The following is a 9,420-nucleotide window of genomic DNA, read 5'->3' as shown; positions in this document are numbered from 1 at the left end:
TGTGTGTGTGTGTGTGTGTGTGTGTGTGTGTGTGTGTGTGTGTGTGTGCGTGCGTGTGTGTGTGTGTGTGTGCGCGCGCGCGCGCACAAAGATATGTTTAATGATAGACAGACCAAAAGAGATAACAGGGACAATAGACTGATTGTCTGGAACACCTTCTGTTCAAAGATCCACTGACATTTTGCCTCATACACAGTTTAAGTACATTAAGGAAGGCTGGTGTCATAAGGAAGTACTGATGTTCCCAGCCACATGTAAGTAGGCAAATACAACTATAAAATGATGAAGAGTGAATTAGAAAGGTCTTTTCTTCCATTACAAAAGCTGGCTAAAGTCATGAAGGCTATAAATAACTCTTAATTCCATTCTGCACTTACCGCTGCACAGGCGGTCTAGATCATTTATCAAATTCTAAATTGGAAAATAAAGTGCTAAAGCAGAAGAAGAGAAAAAAATAGACAAGAATTAATACGCATCTTGGTCCTTACCGGCAGCAGAAGTTGTTTTGGCAGTCATACTTTTAGGATAAAATAAGAATCAGCTTGGACTTTCAACCATCCTTTGACCAAACAACAAACCTTTTTTTTTTAAGGTGTAGTTAACAAGTGCCCTCATTCCACAAGGAACAAGAGGAGATAGTATCACACTAAAAAAGTTTTAACAAGAAATCATCCACAGAGTGGATTGCATTAAATAGGCTTTAGGCTGGGACTACAGATTCTTATCCCATTACCTGGATTAATTTTTGTGACACCTTTGTTCCTCTGGCTTCCTTGTTTGTTCATCTCTCTTACCACTGCCCCCATCTCCCACTCACCTTCCTCTCCCTCCTGCCTTCCCACTTTTTGTATTCAAATAATTCACTCCTCTTTATACAGTTCTATGTGTATATTTTCGCAGCATCTGATGAAGTAAGCCTGAGATCATGACAGTTCATGCTTTCTCTCTATATTTTTAGTTGGTCTGTAAGGTGCATATCTACCCTGCCTTCTGCCTGAGTTCAGACTAATATGACTAACTACTTCTCTCATCACACTACCTATTTGTCAGGGGCAAATCAGGTTGCAGCCCCCTTTCATTCCTGCTCCACCCAAAGTTTAAAACTAACTGCCTGGCAGTGACAGAAGCATTTCATGGTTCACTGACTTCCACCCTATTCCTTCTAAACTTTTCATTCCACAGGTGTTAATGGCCTTCTGTCCTTTTTAATGGTGTTGATGTTCCACTAATCAAGACTGACTTTTTATTGCAGTTCTGCTGTCTGTTAGCTGCTCCTGGTAATCTAGCTCCTATTTAACAGCCCTACAGACTGATTTTTAACTAATTCCAATGAAATTATATTTGTTTTTGCTTTGATGGTAAATTGAATAATATAACCCTAGCCCCCTTGCATATAAGTAAATTTTCTAGTGTCTTTTTTATCCGGAGAAAAACAAGTACTGTGTTATATGGGATGATGCATCACACCATCTGCACGCCCCTTTTCAAAATCCTAGATCTGCCCATTCCTATAGTAATCCCACTAACTGATGTTAAAATTAGAGGTGAGACACAGTTACAAACATAGATCAGATATCCCTGCAATTTTCCCTTTTTCGGCCTTGTGGTCTGGTTGATATAAGATCCAGAGTTTTGATTCAGAATCATTTCATCTTTTCAATGCTCTTCTAACAGACAACCCTCTTTCTTTCTCTTGTGCTAATCTTAGTGGAATTTGACAGTTCTAAACCAAAATTGCATTAGCTTAGTTTTAACCTGTTCCTACCTAACTTCTAGAAGGTCCTTTTATGTTTGTTTTCATGATCATGAAAAGTGCTAGAATGACAGCTCTGTGGCTGAAACTCTTCTGTTTATCCACGCTTACTATAGCAATGGAAATGCCTGAGGAACTGGTCTGCCAATGTATGTCAACCCTAACATACTGTACAAGATCTTAATATGTGCTTGCTTTAAAAGATTCTACTAGCTTTCCCAGGTCTCCCTTTTAGATGCCCATAATAGACAGGCCAGCCATTAGTTGCAACTGTGCCGTTTGTTCCTTTCTGTCTCTGCTGAAACTAACACCAAGGATGCCATTTATAGCTTTTCATGATACCTGCATACAAGAAGGTCATCAAACCAGTAGCTTAATTTGCAGGGGTGGTAGGGGGTGGGGAGGAGAGGAGGGGTGTTGAGAACAGCAGCCCAGGATCCCAGGTTGCTGCTTTTGTTGGGTGGCACAAAAATGGTCCCAACAGCACTATGGAAGCCCGCACCTAGATGGATATTGCTGGGCTGCCCAAGGCAGTGAGCTATGTCTCTGCATCAAACAGACAAGAGACTGTAGCAAAATTCAGTCATTTGATCTCCTTTCAATGTGCAAGGTCTGGGTCTCTGTGTTCTATAATTGTTCCATGAAGCCAACTAGTCCCTCTATAGGTCAACTTAAAAGTCTATATATGTGAATGGTTTTACTTATTTAAATTTGAGATGAGCCAAAAACAAAATATTGAAATCAAATTCCCTAAAACTTTGTGGAAGAGATTGGAATTTGAACTCAGATTACTACCCATATTCAGAGCTGCCTCCTGCCTTTATGATAATTCCTCCTTTTACGAGAGGGAACAGTTGAGAAAAATTTATGTCTGAAGTGTCAGTCAAATCCAGATTTACAGCTTAGTCTCATCTCTAATTGTAACACAAATTTCATATATTATCTTGGAATGTCTTTCTTTTCATATATCAACATTATGAGCAATTTCAATAGCTTTATTCTGTACTCAGAACTTGGCCTCAAACCCACTGATGTAGGAGCCTTTCTTTTGTTTTGGATCAGGTCCTCAGTAAAGACAGATATAACATTATTGAGAAAACAGTATCTCAAGACATTGTCTTCCAAGGATCACTATTTACTCATACATTTTATAATGCTGTCTCCTTAAGATTTCCTCTGAAGCAATTGCTTCATATCAGTTGAAAGGCCTTCTCCTCATGTTAATAAAAGCACATATAAAATATCTCTTGTGAGCTAGCCTGCTGTTACCAGCTGCAGACTGTGCTGTTCCATTATGCATGATTCTTGACTGCTCAGAGGAGGAGAGGGGGAAAAAAACAAACTAGTATAGTTTTCCATTACTGATTTTCAATGTTATGCTAAATGTGTGCAGTTTGTTATTTCTGTTAATTATGGTAATCTAGTGCTGTTTACATATTTATAATATGCGTTGTTAATATACAATGTGCTCTTATTTGGTATTAATAAAGTCAATTCAAAATTAATTTATAAGCAATAAGAGATTGCTTCCTAGTACGTCTGCTTGCAAAGAGGCGTCACATTAAACAGTAGAGTCATGTAGTATAGATTGCTTAGTGTGCTGGGGTCATGTGTTACAAAGTAATTTTATATCCTCCTCCTGTCATGTTTACAGATTTTGATAACTGGTGTTGATTCACAGTGAATACCTACTTGTGTTTATTACCTACACATTTATTTCAGTGTGCAATCATTTGAATCTCAGATCATACACTAACCAACAACATATTGTAGGTTTATTTCAGTAGACTCTCTGTCTCTCTCTCTCTCTCTCTCGATGTATATTTTCCCACCCCCCATCTTTCGCCCATGCTTTGCTTTCCATTTCTGTATGGTTTTTAAATAAATACTTTTAAAAAATGTTCCAGTTTTGCTAGGTGCTGAACACTCTCACTGAGTGCTGAGGAGCTTCTGTCCCTCTCAAAAGTTGTTTAATACCTGACATATGGGCAGAGAATATTGGCTTTAAGAACCAGAGCATAATGGGAACAGAGGTGCGTAACCCCTCAGAAGACTGTTCAGTCAGGGATGGATAATGGAAGGTGCACTCCATATGTTGTCCCATCATGGAAAACTCCCTGGGTGCACCTACTCATGCTATTAGCATGCAGCAAGAATTTATTACTCTCAGGTGCCATGTTCACATGGGTGCCTGGGACTGTAGCAAGTTGAGTCAGGTTGAAGGAGCCCCAGCTGGCAAGGGGACCATGGGGTCTTTCTGCCAGCCTGGGGTTGCTCTGACCCAGCTCAATGTGCTGTGGAGAGGCTAGCTGGGGCACAAGGGTGCTCCAGTTTGGAGATAGCTAGCTGGCAGCCCCCACAATGAAGCACCCTCATGCTCCAGCCAGCCGTGTCAGTGTCTACATGTGTGATGCTGCAGAGTAAAAAACTCTGCAGAAGACTAGTGCTTGTAAATACTGCTGCAAGCCTGGTGAAGAGATAATTAGTTTCCTGTGCCCTAATAGGGCCGCACATGTAGACATGAGATCTTTACTGAGGAGCTAATTAGTCTACTCTGTAGTAAATGGCTCATGTAGATGTGCTGTCTATGTTGTAGTAAGCCACTGTATCACAATATAATTAAAGCCTATTTGTCTCCAAAATCCAGGATGAAAAGCTTTCATCCTAGCTTGGGTTAAAGGGAGCTCACTTCTGGTACAACTTGCAAGTCGGGGGAAGGTAGTACATTTTCTCACTGAAAAGCTTATTTGATGAAAAATACAATTTTGTCAGCCAAAATTATTCTTGATGGAATCATTGGTGGATAATTTCAGCCAAAAAAGCAACAGAAAACAATGAAAAAATGTCAAAATATTTCATCTGATAGTTTTTCAACAAGACATTTAGCTTGTTCATTTTAAAATCAGCTTGTTTCAATAAAAATATCTGAAAAAGGAAAAATAGTTTTGTTTTGGGTCAAGTGAAATATTTTGTTCTGCCTGGACTTCGATTTTCTGTTTTGGTGAGAAAAAAAAAACAAGCAAAAATCCACTATGGGTCAACCTGAAACAAATTTTTTCTCCTGTTTTTTTCATCCAGCTACTGAAATGAAAAAAACAAACACCCTACAAACAAAAAAACTGTTATTTGCACAACCCCATTTGGAAGCAAGGGTACAGATCCTATTTTGCCTATTAGATACCTAAGGGTCTGCTCACCTAAAAATATGTCTCCCTGTAGGAGAGTGATCTTATTCCACCCAGGGAGGAATATTGTTCTCTTATTCTCTCAGTAGGCAGCCTTATCTATCTCCACAGCAAAAATGCATGGAGCAGAAATTTACCTACAGGAAATGTTAAAAATAAGCATGCTTGTGAACTTCCCCCACTTAGTTATGTGATGCAGGGCTACCTATTATGTGCCTTTATCATCACTTAGAGGGAAGGCACTTACCTAAATGATAACGTTGACAAGGGGCTTGGACCCACGTACCTTTTGCCCAAAAGGCAGTACATGCACCTAGGAAATGACAAACAGGGTGCATCTCCACAAGATGGTTACTGCAGAGTTGCCTAATTAGTTCCACAGTAAAGTCTCAGCATCAACACACATGGTCCTATTAGGCCACAGTAAACTAATAAATGCCTCTGTTGGTTAGTACTTGTCAACACAAGTACTATCCTATGGCAGCATTATTCAGTGCAATGCAATGCACATGTAGATGCTGACAAGGCTGGCTGGGGCACAAGGGTGCTTCAGTGTGGGAGCTGTCTGCTGCACTGGACCACCCTTGTGCACCAACCAGCCCTTCTACAGTACATTGAGCTGGGTCGGAGCAGCACCAGGCTGGCAGGCTGACCCCCTGACAGCTCAACATGCTATGGTCCTAAGTGCACATGTAAACATGGCACCTGGGAGCAATAACCTACAGTGCAAACTGGCACAGAATGTTTAAAGACACCCCATCTGGGGAAGTGAGCACTGACAATGTGGAAGAAGTTAGGGACAGCAAAGAAGAAACCAGATTGAGCAATGAGGACAGAGAAAGAGGAGACTGTGGTGACAGAGGACAGTGATAGCAATGATGGGGACAGTGACAGTGACCTGGACTAAAGACTAGAGACTAAAGAAAGGAACAGAGGGTGGAGCCAGGCCAGTGAAATTATAATAATGTATATCCAGGGATCAAAAAAAACCCGTGGAGGAAAAAAAAGCAGAGCAACTGTCACCCAGGCTCTGCACAGCAGAATCACCACTGCGGCAGCTCCAGGAGGCCAGGTAAGGATGCTGGGGCCAGCCCAGTGCTGACTGCAGTCTCCTCTACTGCCCCTGGGGTAACTAGCTGCACACCAGGGCATGTGTGGCATGGGTCTTCCCCAGGGACAATCAGCTGCAGTGCAGGGTGCACTGCTGCTAGTTGTCCCTGGGGAATTAAACGTACACACCACTCGTGGACGCAGCCATTACGTGCTTCTGCTCTGAGAAGGACAAGCTCTGTGGCACTCTATGAATGCCTTGGCTCTGGGCCAGCTATCTCTGTGAAGAAATAAACAAGTTAGACATTTTCTTACCCTTCTTAAACTTTGCCCTACCCCTGACATTGATACAGTGGGATTTAAAGAAATTAGCTTCCTTTAATACCATATTCTTACTCAGTCCAGTGGATTTAATTTTTCCCTTTCCAGCATTTGGCTGCCCTTCTTTTTCTCTCCCCCAAAACAGCAGCCTTCAGCAGGACTTGGGAACAGGCCTTGACATGTTTTAATTCAGCTTAACACATTTTGCAATGCTAGATCTTCCTGTGGATTCTGAGAACTTGGCATGTCTCCAAGACAATGGACTGAGGCTTTGGAGAAGGTCAGTCAAACATCATTTTTCATTTTACTTTGCTACACTGATCACAACTGCTCTGCTCTGTGCTTGCCTTTTCTGTGGTCATTGCTCTCTGACTGCCTTTAGCTATAGACATCAAGCTGATGGAGGTAACTGAACTTTTAGAAGGTGAAGATGCAAGTTGCCTGCTGTTATTACCAGTTGCATGGGCAGCTAGTTGTTCCTGTCTTGGACAGCAGATGTTCATAAAATCACTGCCAAAATAGTATTTGGGGAAAGAATACATGTATTACTTGGCACTAGAGTATTTAATGAAACCAAAAGGTTGCCAGCTTTTTCAGTTAACAGTGACATACAATGGAAGTGAAAGATGAGACTATGCAACCCCGAAGTCATGCAGAGAAGACATTTCTCAGAAAGACTTTCCAGTCCTGTCAGTATGTTGGCCTGAATTAAGGTTAATGGGAATGTTTCCAAGATCAGAAACATGGTGACCCATTTTAGTTTGAAGTCAACCAGAAGGTAGGGTAGACTTGCACCTTATAGAGTAAATAAGTTGCATAACTGTAGCACAGGCTTTAACAAGCTGGACCTTACTTCTGATGAAGCTTATGAAACCTTGTGCTATAGATTTCTCAATATTTCCGAGATGGCATTGTACGTGCCTAATGAACATGTCAGAAAAAATTAGTTTTAGTATAACAACTATTGGTTGTTCTTCAGTACAGTAGATCCCTTTACCAAGGGCATAGAATGGACACTTTCTATTGTTCATACAATTCCGGCACCTATATACTTGCAGTGAGGCTGCTCCGATGTGGTTTAATTAAAGCACATTGGAACAGACTCAATTAACTGAGTCTGCTGGAATGTAGTAATTACTGCACTCCAGCAGACTCCAGCATCATGTGTATCAGTGTCCCTGCATTGAAAAATGGTGGCAGGGGTGCTTTAAATAAATCTCATTTGATGAGATTTAAAGCACCCCTACCACCATAGTTCAGCAGGGAAATTCTGATACATGTGACACTCCAGGTGTTTTAATTAGAGTGGCTCTTGTTATACTATTATTGCTCTTGGAGCCACTCTAATTAAACTGCCCTCCTCTCCCCCCAAATTTCCAGAGCACATGTATAAATGCCCATCATGTCTCAGTGTAGGGGAACACTTGGCAGGTACAACTGTATTGTCTTGTGAACCACTAAAGCTTTCTGAACTTGTATTTCCACTTGTGTATGGTGTGTCAGAAGGGAAAAGATATAGCTCATTTAAGATTTTAATTTAACAAAATGATTTTAGTTTTATAATATACTTACAAGTAAAGGAGCCAGTTTTGTTTCATGTTTTTACAATGGCACTATTAAGTATTACATTGGAATAAAAACAAATCTACTGAGCAATAATATTTAAGATGCTCATAAAAGCTAGGAGATTTAGAGCTAGATTTCTGTGCCTAGTGGGAGTATTGCAGCACTATCCAAACAGCAGCTAATCTTACAGAATAGGTAGGTGACTTTCTTTTCTAAAGTTACAAAAGCTTTTAAACAGAATATGAGCATGTTTGGTTCATTTGTTTAGATCCAAGGGGCATGTCCACACATGTAGGCACATGCGGGTGCAGTAGCTCAAATAGGAGTGGCACAAATTTGAGCTGGAGATTTTTGCCTCAGTGCATATGCCTGAACATGCACTATGGTGTGGGGCAAGTTGTGCCATGTGGAGCAAACTGACCCTGCCCAGTTCCTCCTGGATCTGGCCCCAGAAGCACAAAAGGCTGCCTGGGCAAATAGCTCAGGGTAGCTTCTGGGAAGCTTGCCCTCAGGAGCCTCTGGGAAGAAGTTGGCCACACCCCTTCCTGTCCCAGGCTGCTTCTGCAAGCTTGGTCTCAGGAACTTCTGGGGAGAAGATGGCCAGGCCCCATCCTGCCTCTGGCTACTGCTAGCTGCTGGCTTGTTCTCAGAGCTTTTGGGGGTAAGTTGGCCACACCCCTACCTGACTTGGGCTGCTCCTGCTGCTGTTGCTGCTCCCACATGGAGGGGGTATCCTCTGCTGCATGCCATTGCCCCCCCTCAGGGAGGGGTCCACTGCACTACACTGCACCCCAGCACTGCACCCCAGTTTCTGCACTGCTGTTCTGGCCTGCTGCTTAGCCCACTGTCAAGCTGAAGTTGGGGGACTAGGGAGGGAGGCTGCACTGCCTGTGGGCCCCTCCCCCAACATCACTGCCAGAGCCTAAAGGTGCCTTGTGTACCATAGCTGCCTTGGCAGGCCAGCCCCCACCTTCATGTCCACTTTCACCTGAAGCACACCCTGAATGGCTAAACTGGATGGCTGCTACCATGGCTACTGCTGTTGCTGCTACTGCTACTATCTGCTCTGCTGCTGCCCCCTCTCAAGATAGTGGGAGATTCCCTGCTGCACCACCCTGCACCACTCAACACCACATCTGCACTGGATTACTCCCTAATTGCCTGATTCTGCATTCCCCCACAGCTGCCTCACTACATCTGATCCTGCTTTGTTTTCCTCAAGGGAGGAATGCACAATGCACAAGCTAATTCTGTTCCATCTCAGAGGAGAGGCAGCAAGAGGTTCACAGCAGCCCTCCTGGCTCTCCAGAGATCTAGCAGACCTCCTGAGTCTAAAAAGAAAGGCCTACAAAGGATGGAGGATGGGATTCACTTCCAAGGAGGAATATTCTGCACTGGTCTGGTCCTGCAGAGAGCAAACCAGGAAAGCTAAGGCTGCAACTGAACTCCAAATAGCTTCTAGCATCAAGGACAATAAAAAGTCCTTTTTCAGATATGTGGGGAGCTGGAGGAAAAGCAAGGGCAACATTGGACCCCTGCTGAACC

This window comes from Crocodylus porosus, unplaced genomic scaffold, assembly GCF_001723895.1.
Source record: "Crocodylus porosus isolate Cpor-Errol unplaced genomic scaffold, CroPor_comp1, whole genome shotgun sequence".
NCBI lineage: Eukaryota > Metazoa > Chordata > Crocodylia > Crocodylidae > Crocodylus > Crocodylus porosus.
The sequence above is the reverse complement of the archived record's forward strand: the minus strand, read 5'-3'. Positions refer to the sequence as shown.